The following is a 17,801-nucleotide window of genomic DNA, read 5'->3' on the forward strand; positions in this document are numbered from 1 at the left end:
TTTAAAACTTAAAAAATGCAGTATACTAAGTATTTATAATAGTTATTTTTTGCATTATATTAATTATATACGCAGCATTTGGCACACTGACAGCATATTGGCTTTTAAAACGTCCAAACTAAGTTTATACTTAGTTTTGTTTTCTGTGTTGTACTCCTTTCATAATAATTTCCTAGGGGGAAAAATGTCCCAAGTCTTCTTTGAGAGCTTGACTTTCCTCTTTGATTTCTGTATTTCGTTTATGAGAAAAACAACTACTTATGGAAATGCGGTATTTCATATTTCAGTAATCAATCAAAAGCAATAAATACTGCACAACCAGCATCTTAAGAATGCATTTAGGTAATCTTATTGATCCCCAGAACATTAAACCTCTTACCAGCATTACGACTCTACCCTGCTCATAGATGCATAGGCCATTCCCAGTGACTTGATTTTACAAAGAACTGTGTTCATACAGGCAAGGGCAAAACAGCACCTGAAAATGAACTCTGTAAACACATTTTAGCAGTTTTTCATTTTATTCACTTAATAGGACACAGCGTACTTGATCTGTATTTCACTTAAAGAAGCTTAGTACTTAAAAAATGGAATAAATCTGTAATTCAATATACACATTTACTTCTTTTACTCTTTGGAAGTTGCCAAATTGGGTTAATATGAATTATCTGTAAGCAAAATAAAACACAAAAGTCTATATGGATTCTGCAGAGATATTTAAAATATTACGTATTAAATTTATGTTATTTAAAGTTGATACATGTTTACATATAGCATTCTTCTAGAAATCTGAACAGAAGTAAAGCATACTCAGTGAATTGTATTTGAAATATCTCAATATTCAGAAGGGAAAAAGTGACTTGCAGCCAGTTCTACTCGAACACTTGTTCTGAGAATATGAATTTGTTTCAACGCAATTGTTATGTTAGGGAACAATATAAGCATAACACAAATTATGTGCTGCATTTGTCCCATTTTTTTTTCCTTGACAACTACTGGGTAAACTCAGAAAGTTGTATCTCACTGAATGGAACAATGCAGGAGCATACGAAACACATGCACACACTTCAAACATATGCCAGTCACCTTAATTCACCACCATCCACATCTCATATTACAACTCTACTTCTCCTTTCACATACCTCACCTTCTATCATCTCACAATAACTAACAAATACAAACACTTCCCGCCTCCACACGCCAATGTTAGGTCTTTTACAAGGTGAAGTACCTTATTTACTGTAGTATTTATATATGTATTAACCACGTAACATATAAAACTATGGTATCATTCCCTAATTAGGTCTCTATGTATGTTATGTCACGATGACAAAGTATTTGTTAAATGCTTTTCCTGTAACTCCATTTTCTGTAAGCCCTCTGGCTTTTATTCTATTTTGCACAGTGCAATGATTTTTAGGAACACAGGTTGTACAACAGAATTAAGTGTACTCTGTAACTATGTAAAAATAACTTTTAGTGGCATATAGTGATTTGATAAAGAAAACTACAATTTCCTGGGGCACCTGGGTGGTTCAGTAGATTAAGCATCCAACCCTGGATTCCGGCTCAAGTAAAGGTTTCATGGTTTGTGAGATTCCAGCCCCACATCAGGCTCTCTGCTGTCAGCAAAAATGCCTGCTTCAGATCCTGTCTCCCTCTTTCTCTGCTCCCCTCTCACTCATCCTCTCAAGAAATAAATATTTAAAAAAATCAAAAAAATTTTAATTTCACAAAAGCATTATATGTATATAGTATTAATTGTTATATACTGACTATTGTGTAGTCTAAGTTTATGCGTGGAAATCCACTGATATTCTGGGTTTGGGGAAAGCATAGTTATAAAAATAAATGATGACCAACAAATACTAATAAATAATACTAAAAAACAACAAATAGAAACATTGAGTGTATTGGTTTCTTTAAAAATTTTATTGATGTAAAAATGCTTAACATGAGATCTACTTTCTTAATAAACCTTAAGGATACATTGATTAAAGGTACAACATAAGTAGATCTCCAGAGCTTGTTCATCTTGCTTAACTGAAATTTTATGCCTGTTTATTAGTAACTTCCCATTTCCCCCTTCCCCAGCCCTGGCAACCACCATTCCACTCTGATTCTAGGAATTTGATGATTAAATATACATCATGTAAGCAGAACCACGTAGTGTTTATCTTTCTGTGACTAGCTTGTTTCACTTAGCATAAAGTCCTTGAGGTTCATCCATGTTGTCAATTATGGCAGAATTTCTTTTTCAAGGCTGAAAAGTACTCCCCTGTTAGATATACTAAACCCTTCATCCCCTCATGTGTCCTTGGGCATCTAAGTTGTTTCCACACCTTGGCTATCGTGCCTAGTGTTGCGATGAACACAGGAGCTCTAAAAGCTGTTTGAAATCCTGATTTTAATTCTTCTGTATAAATACCCAGAAGAGGGACTACCAAATCACATGCCAATTTCTGTTTTAACTTTTTGCAGAATCTGTGTTGCTTTCCACACACCTATGCCATTTTGCAAAGCCACCAATCAAAGTGCAACGGTTCCAAGGTCTCCACATCCTCACCAACACATGCTGTCTTTTGACATATACAGTATCGGTTCTAAACCTTGATGGGAATCAAAGTTTATTTTTTCCCCTGTCATGAGGAAACATGACAGGGCAAACATCTGTTTCCATGCTCTCTATTCTGCTCCACCAGTCTACTGGTCTACCCTTGTGCATACAACACACAGTCTTGTTTACCACAGTTTTATATGCCATGCTATATTCTAGACGCTCTGTTTTACTTCAAGAATGTCTTTGCTTTCCGAAGCCATTTACACCTTGCTATAAATTTCATAATTGGCTAGCTGAATTGCAAAGCAAAACACAGTAAAACCCAACACCTATTGTCATTCTTATTCTGATTGTTTTACAGTCAGTTTTCAGGAAATTTTCACCTTTTTAATAGTGAACATTCCAATTCTCTAACAAGGGAGGCTTGCCCTTTAATTCTTTCATCTCTCTCTGAAGTTTGATTAGTCCCTCTGTGATGGCTGTATACATATTTTGTTAGATTCTCTTCTAGGTACTTGATTGTGATGCTCTTATAAATGGCACCTTTCTTATACATTTCACTTTCTAAACATTCATTATTAATACACATTTTTATCGAACTTTCATTGACATACCATTAAGTTTACCCCTTTAAATTATAATTAATGATTTTTAATATATTCACAAAGCTGTGCAACTGTCATCAGTATGTAACTCCACAACATTTTGATCACTTCAAAAAGAAACCACATGCCCTTTGACTTCCACTTCCCACTGCCTACTCACAAGCCCTGGAAACCCTTGATCTACTTTCTGCCTCAATCAATGTATCCATCGTGGACCCCTGATAATTAAACTTCTATGTACACTTCTGAGTTGGGTTCTTTTACTTAACATATTTTAAAGATTCACCTATATCGTGGCATGTACCAGTACTTCTTTGATTATGACTGAATACTCCACTGTATGGACATACCATTTTGTCTATCCATTTACCAACTGATGGACATGTGGACTGTTTCCAGTTTTAGGCAATTAAGAACAACACTGCCATGAACATTCATCTACAATTAGTTTGTTCTTTTAGTTCTTTTCAGTACCTGGGATTCAAATTGCTGAGCTATATTTTAACACTACAGTCAATTTTTTGAGGAACCACTGAATTGCTTTCTCGAAGAGCTGAAACCATTTTAAATTCCCACCAGCAATTAATGAGGGGATCAAATTTGTCCACATCCATGGCAAATTTACAAAAGTGCGTATCCTTATTCTACCCAGTAGAGCGGGTATGAAGTGGTCTTTTTTATTTTGATTTGCATTTTCCTAATATTTAATGATGCTGAAGATCTTTTCATGTGTTTATTGGCTCTTTTTATAACTTAATTGTAAAAATAATTACTTAAACCATATTCCCTTTTTTTATTTTGGTTAATTACCTTTGTACCATTATGTTCTAAGACTTATGTATTCTAAATCCTAGATTCTCAAATAAACCATTTGCTATTATTATATCCCATTTTGCCGTTTGTAGGTTTTTCTTGACAATTTACTTTCAGTCAAATTTTTTTCTGTTTCTAAGTAGTTAATTTATCTATTTTTTCCTTGACGCTTTGTTTTGGGGGTCACATTTAAGTAACCATTGCCTAATCCAATGTAAATAATAGTTGGGTCTTTGTTTTCTCCTAACAATATTATCATTTCAGTTCTTATACTCACATTTTCAATCCATTTTGAGTCAATTTTTTTAAAATGGCAAGACATAAGATTTCAATTTCACATATAGTTGTCTTTCCATCAAATTTGTCAGAAAGATTAATTACTTTCACTCCCACCATGAAATTATGGAAATCTGATCAAAACTCAATTTTTAACTTATGGGTTTACTTCCAGACTCTCAATTCTATTCCGTTGTCTCTCCTCATGACAGTATAATAGTTTTCATTACTGGAACTCTGTGGTAACTTTTGATATTGCAAAGTCAATCCTCCAAATTTGCTTCTCTTTTTCAACATTATCTTGCTTATACTGCATCACTTGAATTTCCATATGAAATTTAGAATCAGCTTGTCAAGTTTTTCAACAACAAAAAAGAAAGGGTTTTTATAGAGAACATGTTCAATCAGTAGATCCATTTTGGGGTTATTACCGTCTTAAAAAGATTAAGTCTTCCAATTCATGATTATAGAGTATCTTTCCAATTACTTAGGTCTGGAAAGTGGATTCTCCCCTAGAACGTCCAGAAAGGAATGTAACTTAACCTTAATTTTATTCCAGTGAGGCCCATTTTGGACTTCTACACTACAAAACTGTCAAGTATGGAAAAAAAATTGTCTTGTATAAACCACTGAGGTAATGATAATTTGTTCCAGCATCTATAGAAAGGTAATATACTTTTTATTCCCAGTGGTTAAGCATTTTCTCTTTCATAAAAAGTTGGATTTTGTCAAATGCTTTTTTGGCAGTTGTTTTGACATGTGGCTTCGGATCCTTTATTCTTTTAGTGAAGTGAAATAGATCATTGGTTCTCACTTTGAACAAACTTTGCATTCCTGGAATAAATTCCACTTGGTCATGGTCTATACTTCCTTTTTATATGTTGCTGTCTTCACTTCTCTAGTATTTTGTTTGAGATTTTTTCAAAAATTATTATACTGTCATTTGTATTTACCTATTAGGTACATCAACCAGCTTTACTTCCTTCTTTCTTGCAAGTTATGATCTAGTTTCCCTTTCAATTCATCCTGGAGGACTTCCTGTATTTTGTAGGACTTATCTACGTAAATTTTCTGGGCACTTATCTAAGTATTAATTTCTCCCACTTTTTTTAGTTTTGTTGGATAGAGAATTCTTGGTTGGTTGCTTATTTTCTTTTCCATCATATCCCATTGTCTTAAATATGATGGGATTTCCATAATATCCCATTGTCTTCTGACCATCAGGGTTTTTGATGAGTAAACAGATGAACAACTCTTTGTATTTGAGAGATACCTTCTCTCTTGCTGCTCTCAAAATGTGTCCATGTATGCATCTCTTTCGGTTTATCTTACTTTGAATTTGTTGGGCTTCGTCAGTGTGTAGTGTTTTCATCCAATTTGAAAATATTTCAACCATTATCTTTTCCAGTATCTTTTTTTGTCCTTTTCTTTCTTCTTTTCGAATGTCCATTATGCATACCTTAATACAGTTGATAGTGTCTCATAGATTTCTTTTTTATTTGAGAGATCATGTGCATGTTCCTGCAATGAGTGGGGGACAGGCACAGAAAGAAGGAGAAAGAATACCAAGCAGGGTCTGCACAGTCAGCTCAGAGCCCGATGTGCGGCTCAAACACACAAACCATGAGATCAAGACCTGAGGCAAAATCAAGAGTCAGAGGCTCAACCCACTGAGCCACCCAGGTGCCCACATGATGTCTCACAGGTTTCTGAGGCTCATTTCAATTTTCTTCATTTTTTTCTTTCTGTTGTTCACACTGGATTATATCAATTGTTCTAGCTTCAAGTTGGCTAATAATTTCTTCTAACAAATAACCTGTTCATCGTCTACAGTATTTTTAAGCCATTTTTAAAATCAGTTTTAGGTTCACAGGAAAATTTAGTGGAATGTACAGATATTTGTAATGTACTTCCTTGCCCCTAAACATGTGAAGACTCTCCCATTATCAAGTGCCCCACCAGAGTGGTACAGTTGTTACAAGTAATGAACGTACATTGCCACATCATTATCACCCAGAGCCCATAGTTTACCTTAATATTCACTGTTGCTCTTGTACATTCTATGGGTTTTGACAAAAACATAGTGATATGTATCATTATAGTATCATACAGGATCTATTCACTGCCCAAAAAATCCTCTCTGTTCTGCATCTTCATTCACTATCCCCACCCCAATCCCTGGCAACCACTGAAGTTAGTACTGTCTCCATAGTTTTGCCATTTCCTGAATGTCATATAGGTTAAATTATATAGTATGCAGCCTTCCTTATGTACGGCAGGATGGCTCCAGGGGGCTGGAGTATTCACCTTCTGCCATATGCAAGCCTAGAACTGACTGGACTGGGTATTTCTCTTCCCTCAGGTCACTTAGGCTCTGGTTAGCTTCTTCTGAAGGCAGGCATTATCAAAAAGAACAACATGTCTCTGGCATAAATCAACAGGGTTACTTTTCCATTTCCCTAAAAAGAGTAGGAAGAGAATTATCTGTGATGTTTATGTGGGAAACTTGTAGAGCTCCTGGAGATAAATCCCACAAAATTTGGGGGAGGGAAAGAGACACAGTGAGCCTCCAAATTTCACCAACTACAGGTCAAGATTTCCTACCCCTGTGCTAGTTCCTGTGATAGTTTCCCCTCCTACGTCTCTACTCTGGTGAGCTTTGACTCCTTGTTTTTGCCTATTTTTCTCCAATAGTGGGAATCGTGGTTTTCCCTGTGTCTTTACCTCTTTTATGGATCCCAGAACAATTATTTTTCAACCTTTTTTTTTTCCCCCTTAGTAGGCGTTAGGACAAAATCGTGTCTTCCAGACTCCTTACATGCAGAATCCAGTATTTAACATTTCCATATTATTTTTTGACTCCAGAAACTCTCAAGTTTATTCTTTTTCATGTGATTTCTAGCTTTTTAATCTTCTCTTTTGGTGAGACATGTTCCCATAGTTTTCTTTTAAAGAGGAAGTTCCCCTCCCCCAGTCCTTTGAACACAGGTGAAATAGCTGATGTACATTTTTTTCTATTAATCCCAACACCTGGGCTTTAGAGGTAATTGTTGGCTTTTATTTTTTCTTCCTGGAGCATGGACTCTTTTTTTTTTTGCCCTCATCTAGTATTGGGTTTTTCTGAACACTTAATTCGCTGATCATCCTTGCTCAGGGGCCATGCTAATCTTCTTTGTATCGTTCCAGTTTTAGCACATATGCTATGGAAGCAAGTCCCAGTAGTTTTCTTTTTAAACTGGGTATTTAATATCATGTGACAACTCCAGAAATTAGATTGTATTCTTTCCCCAAAGTTGGCTTTTATGTTTATTTGTTATTTTTTTTTTAATGACTTTCTGAATTAATTCAAGACAGCTAATATTCTTTGTCACTTGTGGCCACTGAAGTCTCTCCTCAGCTTCTTACTGGCCAGCTAATGATTGGACAGGCATTTCCTTAAATTCCTGGAACCAACATATATTCCAGTCTTTCCTAAGAGGCTTTGTGTGTATGTTGGTGATACCAAAACTTATCAAGGTACTACTGTTTAACTCTTATCTTTACTTCCTGTGTTGGCAAAACCTTAAATTCAGCATTAGGTTAGAGATTCCAATGTTTTCTGGGTTCTCCTGTGCTGTGTACAGTTCTCAGCATATACAAAGTTCTATGCACGTGCATGGCCATTTTGACTCTGAGAAAGATACTGGAGATTTCCAAAGCATCACATGTATATCTTGTTTCCTGGATTTTACTTTCAAGCTTTGGAATTAGCCTATTGTTTTAACTTTTACCCTCTACTATAGGCAAGTGCAATGTCAAATAAGTGCATTTTATTGTTTCCAATATCTGGACCTCAAAGAAAGCTGTTAACATGGGGCACCTGGGTGGGCAGTCAGCTAAATGTCGGACTCTTGATTTCAGCTCAGGTCATGGATCTTGTGGTTGGTGAGATGGAGCCCCACCTCGGGCTCTGGGCTGACACTGTGGAGCTTGTTTGGGATTCTCTCTCTCTCCCTTTCTCTCTGCCCCTCCCTTGTTCACACTCTCTCCAAATAAATAAATAAAACTTTTTTGAAAAGGCTATTAACACTGTGTTAATTTTCAATGAGATCAAATAAAGAAAGCATTAAGAGCAAGGTCTTCCATGGGCAAACCGGACTGGGGAAAAACTAACAATTCTCTGGGAAGGTGGCTCTTAAGGAGCTCCACACTTACTCCTGCCCCCAGGTTGCTGGTTTGAAGAGTTACATCAGAAAAAGGGGTGGAGATTCACTGTTCTTACCAAGATTCCGTTATTATTTTTTAATAAACACTACCTGTATTGCTGAAAGCCTGTACTTCATTTGCAGAGTTTGGACAAAATTTGACACTGACAATGTTTTCCATGTTCTCATTATTTTCATGGAGAAGAGGAATTATGGTAGTGGCTCACCTGCAATTTTTGTTCAAGTCACCACCTAATTTTCCTATATTGATTTTTTTTAAGTCCAGAAACCTTGCTAAGCTTTTTTAACTCAAGTTGCTTTCAGAAGACTAATAATAAAGACAGTTATGTTATTCCCTTTCCAATTCTGTTTTTTTTTTCAGCCTGAATGCACAGGTTAGTACTTCCAGTGTCATGACACAGAGATAGTGAAACTACTCTTCCTCCCTGTATTCCACATCTCAGTAAGAAAGCTCTCAGTTTTGCCATAATCGTTCAGCAAAATACTCCTCTTGTCATCCCAGTTTACTCTAAATGTTTATCGTCAATTATTTTTCTTAAATTTTGTTACTGTATCTTTTGAAATGATCATATGGTTTCCTTCAATTATTGCTATTTTAAATTACCTAGTACTGAAACTACACCAAAAACCATAGATGCATGGTTTTGACAGAGCCAGCTATAGCCAATGGTAGGTAAGTCAGCAGGCAGGGATAATGATGTTTTAGGGTTTTCAAATAATGATGTTTTAGGGTCTTCAAAGAATGTTCTAGTGTATCTGGATACACTCACTTCCTACAACATGCTTGAGTAACACTGACAACACTGATTCAATGTAATGAAGCACTCTACTATCAACTCTATTAGGTGAATAGAAGTGAATAATTACAAGTGATTTCTGTCAAGTTTTAACTTTGTCCTAGCTTTTAAAACCTGTGGTGAATGAAAGTAAAGTTGTCAACATTAAAATGTTCAAATAAGCTCCAGTAACTTGTCTATCCCAGGGCTAAAGAGTATATACACTGTTGACAGCATGTCTCAGTGTGAATTCCACATCTGTCACTAATGGATGTCACTATGGTCACAGCTTTTCTTTGTTATATACTTCAAGTTTCATCCTGTACTAAAATACCAAGAGTATACTCAAAGAACTCTTTAAGGATTATGTATGTTAAGTGTATCAAATGCTTAGAAATGACCATGTTAATAGGAAATGTTACAGAAGTGTTATTTAATATTACCTATTTTCTGTCTACTTTAAGTGTACTGCCTAAAACGTGGATGGGTTTTATCAATGATTATTACTGTCCATTTCTACAACCACTATAAACCTGCAGTCTTATCTAATTAACAGTTAAGATACTGCTATTTAGATTACTAGTATATAATGTCCATCCTAAGAAATCAGAATTATAATTGGGAGTTAGTTCCTCAAATCTTCTATCTGCGTCCACCTTTGACTACAAGGTCTCAAATCCTGTAATAATGAAAACTTTAGTTGATTATAGATGTTAGAGAATTTTCTATCTTGTTAAAACCTTAAAGATGCATATTTTACTAATATTTAGAATTTCATTCAAAAGTAAATATAGAACAGCTTTAAAAATAGTATTTCATGTTTTGTTCTTACAATGGTAATTTCCTCTGTCTTAGTAACAACTCCCAGGTTACAAAGTAACTTCTTACCAAAGGACTACTATAAATTATCCTCAAGAGCCATCCCTTCATAATCGTTAACACGTTTCATGCCAGTATATAAAAAGCAGAATATGGAAGTAAACATTCCATTGCATTCATGATGCAGAAATCATACATGACATTTTGAATCATGCCAAGATGTCAAACGACATAAATGACAATAAAGATGATGAGGGCTTTCTCGAGGTGAGAAAGCTTCAGAGAGAACATCAATGACTAGGTTCCATTCAAGGTTCACACACACAAAAAAAGATTGGTCAAAGTAAGTAACCCCAAGGTAGCACTTGAAATAGTGTTGGTAAATACACCATGTTTACTCATTCCTTTCATCATTTCTTCTTTCATTCAGGAAACACTGGTAAGCTCTGGTTATCCAGGTGGTGTCAAAGATCTAAGAGAAAACAAGTGATGTAGCATCTTTCCACATGGAGAGGAGGTAGGTAGCAAATCAGTAACAAGTACCCAAAACTTTATTTATTTAGTTATTTTGGAGAGAGGGACAGACAGAGACAGAGAGCACACCTGTCTGCATGCAAGCCAGGGAGAGCAGAGAGAGAGGGACAGAGACAATCACAAGCAGGGTCCTTGCTGTCAGTGGAGAGGCTGATATGTGGGGCTCTATTTCATGAACCCTGAAATCACAACCTGAGCCAAAACCAAGAATCAGATGCTTAACTGAGCCACCCAGGTGATCTGACAAAAAATTTTTAATCCATTTAGTAATTTTAGTAAATGTTAAGAAAAATACAATCCAAGTCTTAATGATCAAGAAGAAAGTTAAAGGCAGGTATATTTTAAGTTCCTACCAGAAGCCCTCTCTGAGATACTCACAATGCAAGCATGTGGAATGAAATTTCAAGGATAAAAAGTCTGCCACAAGCACAGCTAGTACATATTTGCTGGCACTCAGGTCCTGCATGCCAAGAGCTTGCACCACTGGGGAATCATGACATGTTTAGGAAACACTAAATAAAAACTCACTATCTTTCACAACTTCCTGTTTCCAAATCCTTCCCACCTTCCTGTTAGCATGTCAGATCAAAATTATTTGTATTCTGGGTCTCAATCTCTTACAGCAATAATTTTTTTTCACAATACCTAATTGTATCTGCTCTTCATTTTCTTGCCAGAAAATTCCTCTCCAGGCATATTTTCTTTTATGATGTTTTTGATCAAATTGTTGTCTTTGCACACAGGAACTCCCATCGTTCATCTGGGTACTAATGAGTTCATCCATCCAAGTCAGATTCTTAGCATTATCATTTTCACACGGTAATGCTAATTTTCTTATCAGCCTATCACCAGTATCCTGGACATGAACTTGACAAGGAACACAACCTCAAACTAGCTGCTCGGCCCAGTTGATAGCTGTATTTTTTAAGTATTGTACATTCATTCCTCTATTGGAGATGTTTATAGAATTTAGAAATCAAACTCTTATTCTGGGGACAAAACAGATTAGCCAAGAAAAGATGGTAACCTAACTTTATCCTCCATTAGGGGACCATGTTTTTATACAATTTCACTCTTCTAGGGGTGCCTGGGTATCTCAGTCGGTTAAGCATCCGACTTTTGATTTTGGCTCAGGTGGTGATCCCATGGTTTCTGAGATCAAGATCTACATCAGGCTCTGGGCTGACGGTGTGGAGCCTGCTTGGGATTCTCTCTATCCACCTCTACCCTGTTTTTGCCCTTTCTCAGAATAAACTTAATTTCTCACTCTTTTATACAATTGGACTTAACAAGCTATGTTTAGGGGTTAGGTCCTCCCATTGGTTTTGAAAAAAATATTTCCTTAGTAAATAGCTTATTGGGTTTGCCAGATGGATACCATTAAGTTCTCACTTGTCTACATTACTCCTACTTGAAGCCTCAGCTATAAGGTTTAGAAGAAATGTTTGTTTCCTGTGCCCTTTGGGACTAGAATGTTCTAACATTTTTAGTAATTAAGATGCATCTGACTACGTATTCCTTTGTTTTTCTTGTGATAAACTTTACATATGCATTTAATAGGCCTGCATTATACCTTCTATTTCTGCTTTTATTTCCTTACTGATCTATCTTTACTAAATGGGGGAAAAAGTTAATTCAACACTTACTATGTACCAGAGATTGTGGTGTTTACAACTTAAACCCATGTTTTACAGGGCATATTTAGATTTCAGAAGCAACTTGGGTAACTGTCAAAGAGGGTGACTGGTCTCATGCAATTCAACAACTCTCCAGGGCTAGGATGCAAACTAAATCTCACAGTTATTTGAGTTACTCCTCTGTCCAGCCCTCTCCTAACTTTGCCCTTACACCTCTATCAGTTACTTCAATGTTGGTTCTTTCTTAGTAAAGAAAATATACTCTGAATTCTGACTTACAAAATACGTGTGATTACAATGCTATAATTTTTATTTAGCAACCCAATGGTTTTGCCAACTTATCAGCTTTGTCAAAAGCCAAATTATTTCATAAAATGTATCCTCCAGTCTCTCCACTGTGGACACATATCACAATATCAACAACATGTACAAAACTCAAAACCTAAAAATAAAGATAATCACAGATAATTTCCACTGGATTTGCTCAATGATTTGCCTGTCAGATGTAGTGTCCTTTTTTTTTTTTTTTTTTTTTTTTAAGAAATCATGTCAGTAAAGGTTTTTGTTTTGTTCTGGGCACTTCCCTACAAATAATGGGTTCATTTTTATTGTTATTGTTCCCAGTTTCTATGTCAGTGATTTCCCTGCTTCTCATGTTGTCCACCTTCACAAAGACTTTACACTGCACCCAATTGATATAACATTTCATTATAAAAGAACCAGTGACCTCACACATAATTTGAGTTGTCTACTTGGTAAGAAAAACTTCTGTGCTAGTAAGTGCATATAATAAATCCTTTATGTCTATAGTTATATTTTGAATAGCCCAACAGTATTTTTGTCTCTTAGGACATCCTGTCTTTAGTGTTTAAACCAAAATTCCCCCTTATGTACAGCTTAATATAGTAGAAAGCAGATAAACATTGGTCTTTAACCTGGATGTTACATATTCTTCTAGGATATAATCGAAAGAGCCATTAACTCCATATCCATCATGACCCTGACAGTATACAGATGGCACAGCACGCAGTGGGCTAAGTAAAGTGAGGTAGGAAGGGTTAAATTAACCAATACAGACTGTCAAACACACTGGGTCTAAGAAGACTACCAAGTCCTTATCACCCACCCAGACCTGAAGGGATAATGGAAGGAATGTTAACACTGGACTCAGTGACAGCTCCGCTGTGGAAGAGGGAATGTATAATTGTACTTATGACTATGGATAGAAAATTCAGCCACTGTTACGCTGTAACAGAAAGGAGGGAGCCAGAGCAGTCACTACCTTCTTTCTCCTCCATTCGTCTCCTCCCTTGTCAGTGATTTCCATGGAGTCAACACATCCAAAAACTAGAGCACAGAGACACTTACTGACAGAGCCTACAGAGATGACTCTCTCCAGTATTAAGCAACGTGGAGAAAGCAAAGGATAAAATTGAACAAGTCCCCCCCCAACAAAAAAAAAAAAAGGTGCTTAATAAATTAATTCCATTGTTTATAAATAATTTAATTCCTTAAGTTTCTTGGCTTTAAAAGGAAAATTTAATACTAAAATGATATATTTGAAAAAGTAATTTATAAACTCTAAAGCATTTCACAATTAACTGTCAAAAAAAAAAAAAAAAAAAAAAAAAACCTCCCTGTTTAGGAATTCAGAAATGACTACTCAAATGTAATTAGTTTAAGTCTAACTTTTTTTCTTTATAATACAGAGCTTAAGAAACATTGAGACATTTTAAAACTGTAGTTCTAAAAACATTACCCTATTTGAACTGTTCCTAATTTTCACTTGTGTTAATGAAGCAATGATGAACATCTTGGTGTCTACTTTGTTTTTGTGATTTCAATTAGTGGATATTTGACATCAATTATTCAAGTTTTCCTGTAAAGGTGGCGCCTATTCACAGTATTTTATAAGAGAAAATGGCTGATTCCTTTATTATACACTGATTTCTCACTGATTACACATTTGTGTAAATATGTATAGTACTTTGTGCCCTCAATAATTTAACAAAATATTGTCACTTTTTGACTTTTAAAATCATTTTTCTGGAATAAACTGCTTTGTATCTGCTACAGTTCTTATATATACTTTCAGTTTTACTAAATAAAAATCATCCTGTTTCTTTTATTAATCACTTCGAAATTTATTTTGGTATGAAAAAGGTCTAATAGAAAAGATGTAATATTTTACTAGGTAGCTACACAAATTTCTCACTGTCACTACTGCATAATATTTTACTGATTCATGAGTTTATTATAAACGCGATTGTGTTATTTTCATATTACAAATAAAGAAAGGACACTGTGATTTTAAATTGCCTTATAATCAACTACAATTCACTGTGATTTTTCTGGACTCATTCTATAGTTAGTGACTCAACAAGTATCTGAAAACATTTATAACCTGTACAAATAGATAACAAAACTATCAATTTTATGGTGGTTTACCAATTAAACTTTACACACTGCTTCAATGTTTTCTGGTGTTACTGTTATGCCAAAGTGTAACACTTAATGATTTTTGTCTTAAAATACACATCTATTGTTGGTTTATGTTTTTGTTCATTAGACGTTTGCAGAAAAATTTTTTAAATACTAGGACAAGTCCTCAAAACATTACAGAACAGTGTTTGTTTTTTTTTTGCTTTTGTTTGTTGGTTTGTTTCCCGCCGCCCTGCCCCAGCTCAATTTAGTTTTCCTTTCCATTGGTTGTGTCTGGCCAGCACAACTGTATGGCAAAACACTCTTTTCTCCACCCCCACAACCACATTACTTTCAGGTTTATATTCCCTTTTCGTCTGCATTACAAAGGGATTCATTCCTCAATTCTATCCTCTACAGATCCTATTTTCTCTAGTGTTATTTCTGTTATAAACACTCAACATAGTTCTTAATTTCACTATTATATTGTTAGCTTCCTTTCAGTCTTACCCAATTTTATTGAAGTTTCTTTTACTCTCCCTTTATATTGTGCATGATCATGTTTTCAATACAGGACTTCTATACAGTATTTTTAAATTTATTCAAGGAACCCAGGTTTAAATATCATTTGAAAAGACTAACCTTATTACAAGTTTTATTTCTGAAGACTTAAGACATACTAGTTTTCTAAACCTTTGATATTTTTCATGGACAGTAGACTCTTTTCCTTTGCTCTACCCACCCTTCCCTACAGTACAGTGGAAGACATCCAGACATACTGTTTGCCACTCTTAGGAATGTCCTTGGTGCCACTCACTCTCCCACAAAATTTTGATAAAATCCTATCTTTAATTCAGAGATGAAATGGAGGTGATGTACACAACTTCTAGACCAAGTAGAGTCTCAGAGGTTTATCAACATGATTTTGTGAACCTGAGGTAAAACTGTCCAAAAGTTCTAAGACTAGGGTCAATGTTCTTCTACACTGTCAATCTCTAGGAGTTCTTAGAGATGCTTTGGTGCATTCCAAGGAACAAGCAGGGGCCTTGATTAGTATGGTGCTGGTAATCCTGACTCCAAGTAAATTATAGAAGTGGAACCTCTCTGGATTAAGCATTTGATTTACACGTAGGATTTGGTGAAAATGTTCTGCTACTAAACAACAGTATCCAACAGAGCAGTGCTGCCCCAAATTTCAATCATTCACCTGGTTACTTCTTTTAAATTCAGGTTGTGATCTGTACCTCGGACTCAGGTTAGAAATCTACATTTCTAACAAGCTCCTAGGTGACCATGATGCTACATTTCTGTAGATCATAGTTTAAATCACTGAGTGCTTAGAGTGTTGGAGTCATTTCAGCTCTGCTTTACCTTGTTACATATCAAATACTCTGCATACCAGGACATACTCTTCCCAGACATCTTTGTGTCTCCTAACAGTATTTTCTGTGATGAACCGTGTGTTTTGAAAATGCATGCATTGCAAATCCAGCTACTATCTTCGCTTTTTAAATTTGTCCTTTTGTGGAGATTTGTCAGAATAGTAGCTGTCCATGATCACTTAAGCCTCCTGAGTTGAGGGACTTCACACATGAATCCCATCCCCTCAAGGTTGAAGCAAAATACTTCTCAGGTTCCTCCGAAGCTAGAGCATGAATGGCCATGTGTTATAACAACCCCATTGAGATGCACTGTACCAAGAGCCTTATTCTTAACAGAGTACGGTAAGAGGGAATGGATGCCACTTCCTGGTGAGGACACTACTTTCAGAAGGAGACATGGCGGATGTCCAAGTAGGAGGCAACATGTATCCATTATCAAGTGTGTGTGTGTGTGTGGGGGGGGGGGAACCTAGTTTTTATTCTGAAGGTAGAAAGTTTTCCAGTGAAACAAAAACAGAATCATAATCTGATTATTCCATACTACACATCCTCAAAGCCTCTCTATCTTGTTTCTCTCACCTTCAACAATTCCACCCAAGAACAACGTAGGAAATATCTAATATGTTTTCATTAATTTGTCATCCATTTTAACTAGCTACTATGGTTTCTGTTGTGGAAACTAACAGTCCTGACCAAAAGAGTCTTCCCCAGTATTTCATTTAAAAAAAAAAACTGTTTTTGCTCTATTATACAATAACACGAATCTACTATAATATAAAACACTATATTTTTATATTAGAAGGCATACTGATTTCAGGAACAAGAGAGGGACACTGTCAACAGCTGAAGTAGTGTGTCCCCATGCTTAGTTTCCAACAGTCTGTCAAAGAGGACTAGAAAAAAAAAAAACATGAGAAGCAAGTCCTTCTAATTACTTATGGTATAAACTAAAAAGGAAAACGATTCCCTTGTATAAAATTCATGAGAGGAGTTAAGTCAACGTGCCACTCTATAATGCATTTTTTTTTCTGAAAAGGGGCATTCTTCATTGTTAAGGGCAGTAAGTCCAGGAAACATAGTAACTTTCTTCGTTTTGCAATAATATTCATGGGTTCTTGACTTCCAGTTTTAGTCTTTCTTAAATTGGCAAAAAAATTATAAAACTTTAGATTGCTTAAAAATCAGCAGACTACAAGTCTATCTACAACAATGTTTGTCTAACAACTCCATTTGTAATGATTTTATGTATAAAATGCATACCATAGTAATTTTGCAAACGCAATCATAAGCACTTCTTTTTGTGCTTTGAAAAATAACGAAGTAGCTTTAGGGGGAAAAAAAGCAAAAAAAATATTAGGAGGTTTTTTTTTTCTTTTTTTAGAAATTTTTTCCTCAACATCTCTCTTATATATTTACTGGCATTTTTCCCTCCCACTAAAGTAGGGAGGGCATTTTGTATGCCTTGGGATTTTCGTGAAATTCTGTTACTTCTAGCAAGAAATCAAAGGAATGGAAAATACAGTAGAAATATTTCTGAGGTAATGAACACTGATTTCCTATAATGAAAATAAAGGACAGAAGATACTTAATATCTTAACATTTCACTCAGCTCACGCCTACCTTCACTTTTCCTTAAGTCATGTGTGAGAGACAAGGTAGAAAGAAATTATAGTGATGTATCTACTCTTGCTTTTAAAAGGTAGTAATCACTAACATACAATTGCTTGTAGCTCTTTTGAACACCTAAATAAGATATTTAGGGCAAAATTTGTA

The 17,801-nt window shown here is 35.5% G+C and overlaps 1 non-coding gene across 1 annotated transcript; it reads right to left on the bottom strand.

The window, feature by feature from the left end:
• Positions 1-7,362: 7,362 nt before the first annotated feature.
• On the bottom strand, positions 7,363-7,466 carry LOC131503291 (U6 spliceosomal RNA). Its single transcript, XR_009257392.1, has one exon. It is a non-coding gene; the product is annotated as a U6 spliceosomal RNA (small nuclear RNA).
• Between the last annotated feature and the right edge of the window lie 10,335 nt (positions 7,467-17,801).

The sequence above is a fragment of the Neofelis nebulosa genome, chromosome X (assembly GCF_028018385.1).
Source record: "Neofelis nebulosa isolate mNeoNeb1 chromosome X, mNeoNeb1.pri, whole genome shotgun sequence".
Taxonomy (NCBI): Eukaryota; Metazoa; Chordata; class Mammalia; order Carnivora; family Felidae; genus Neofelis; species Neofelis nebulosa.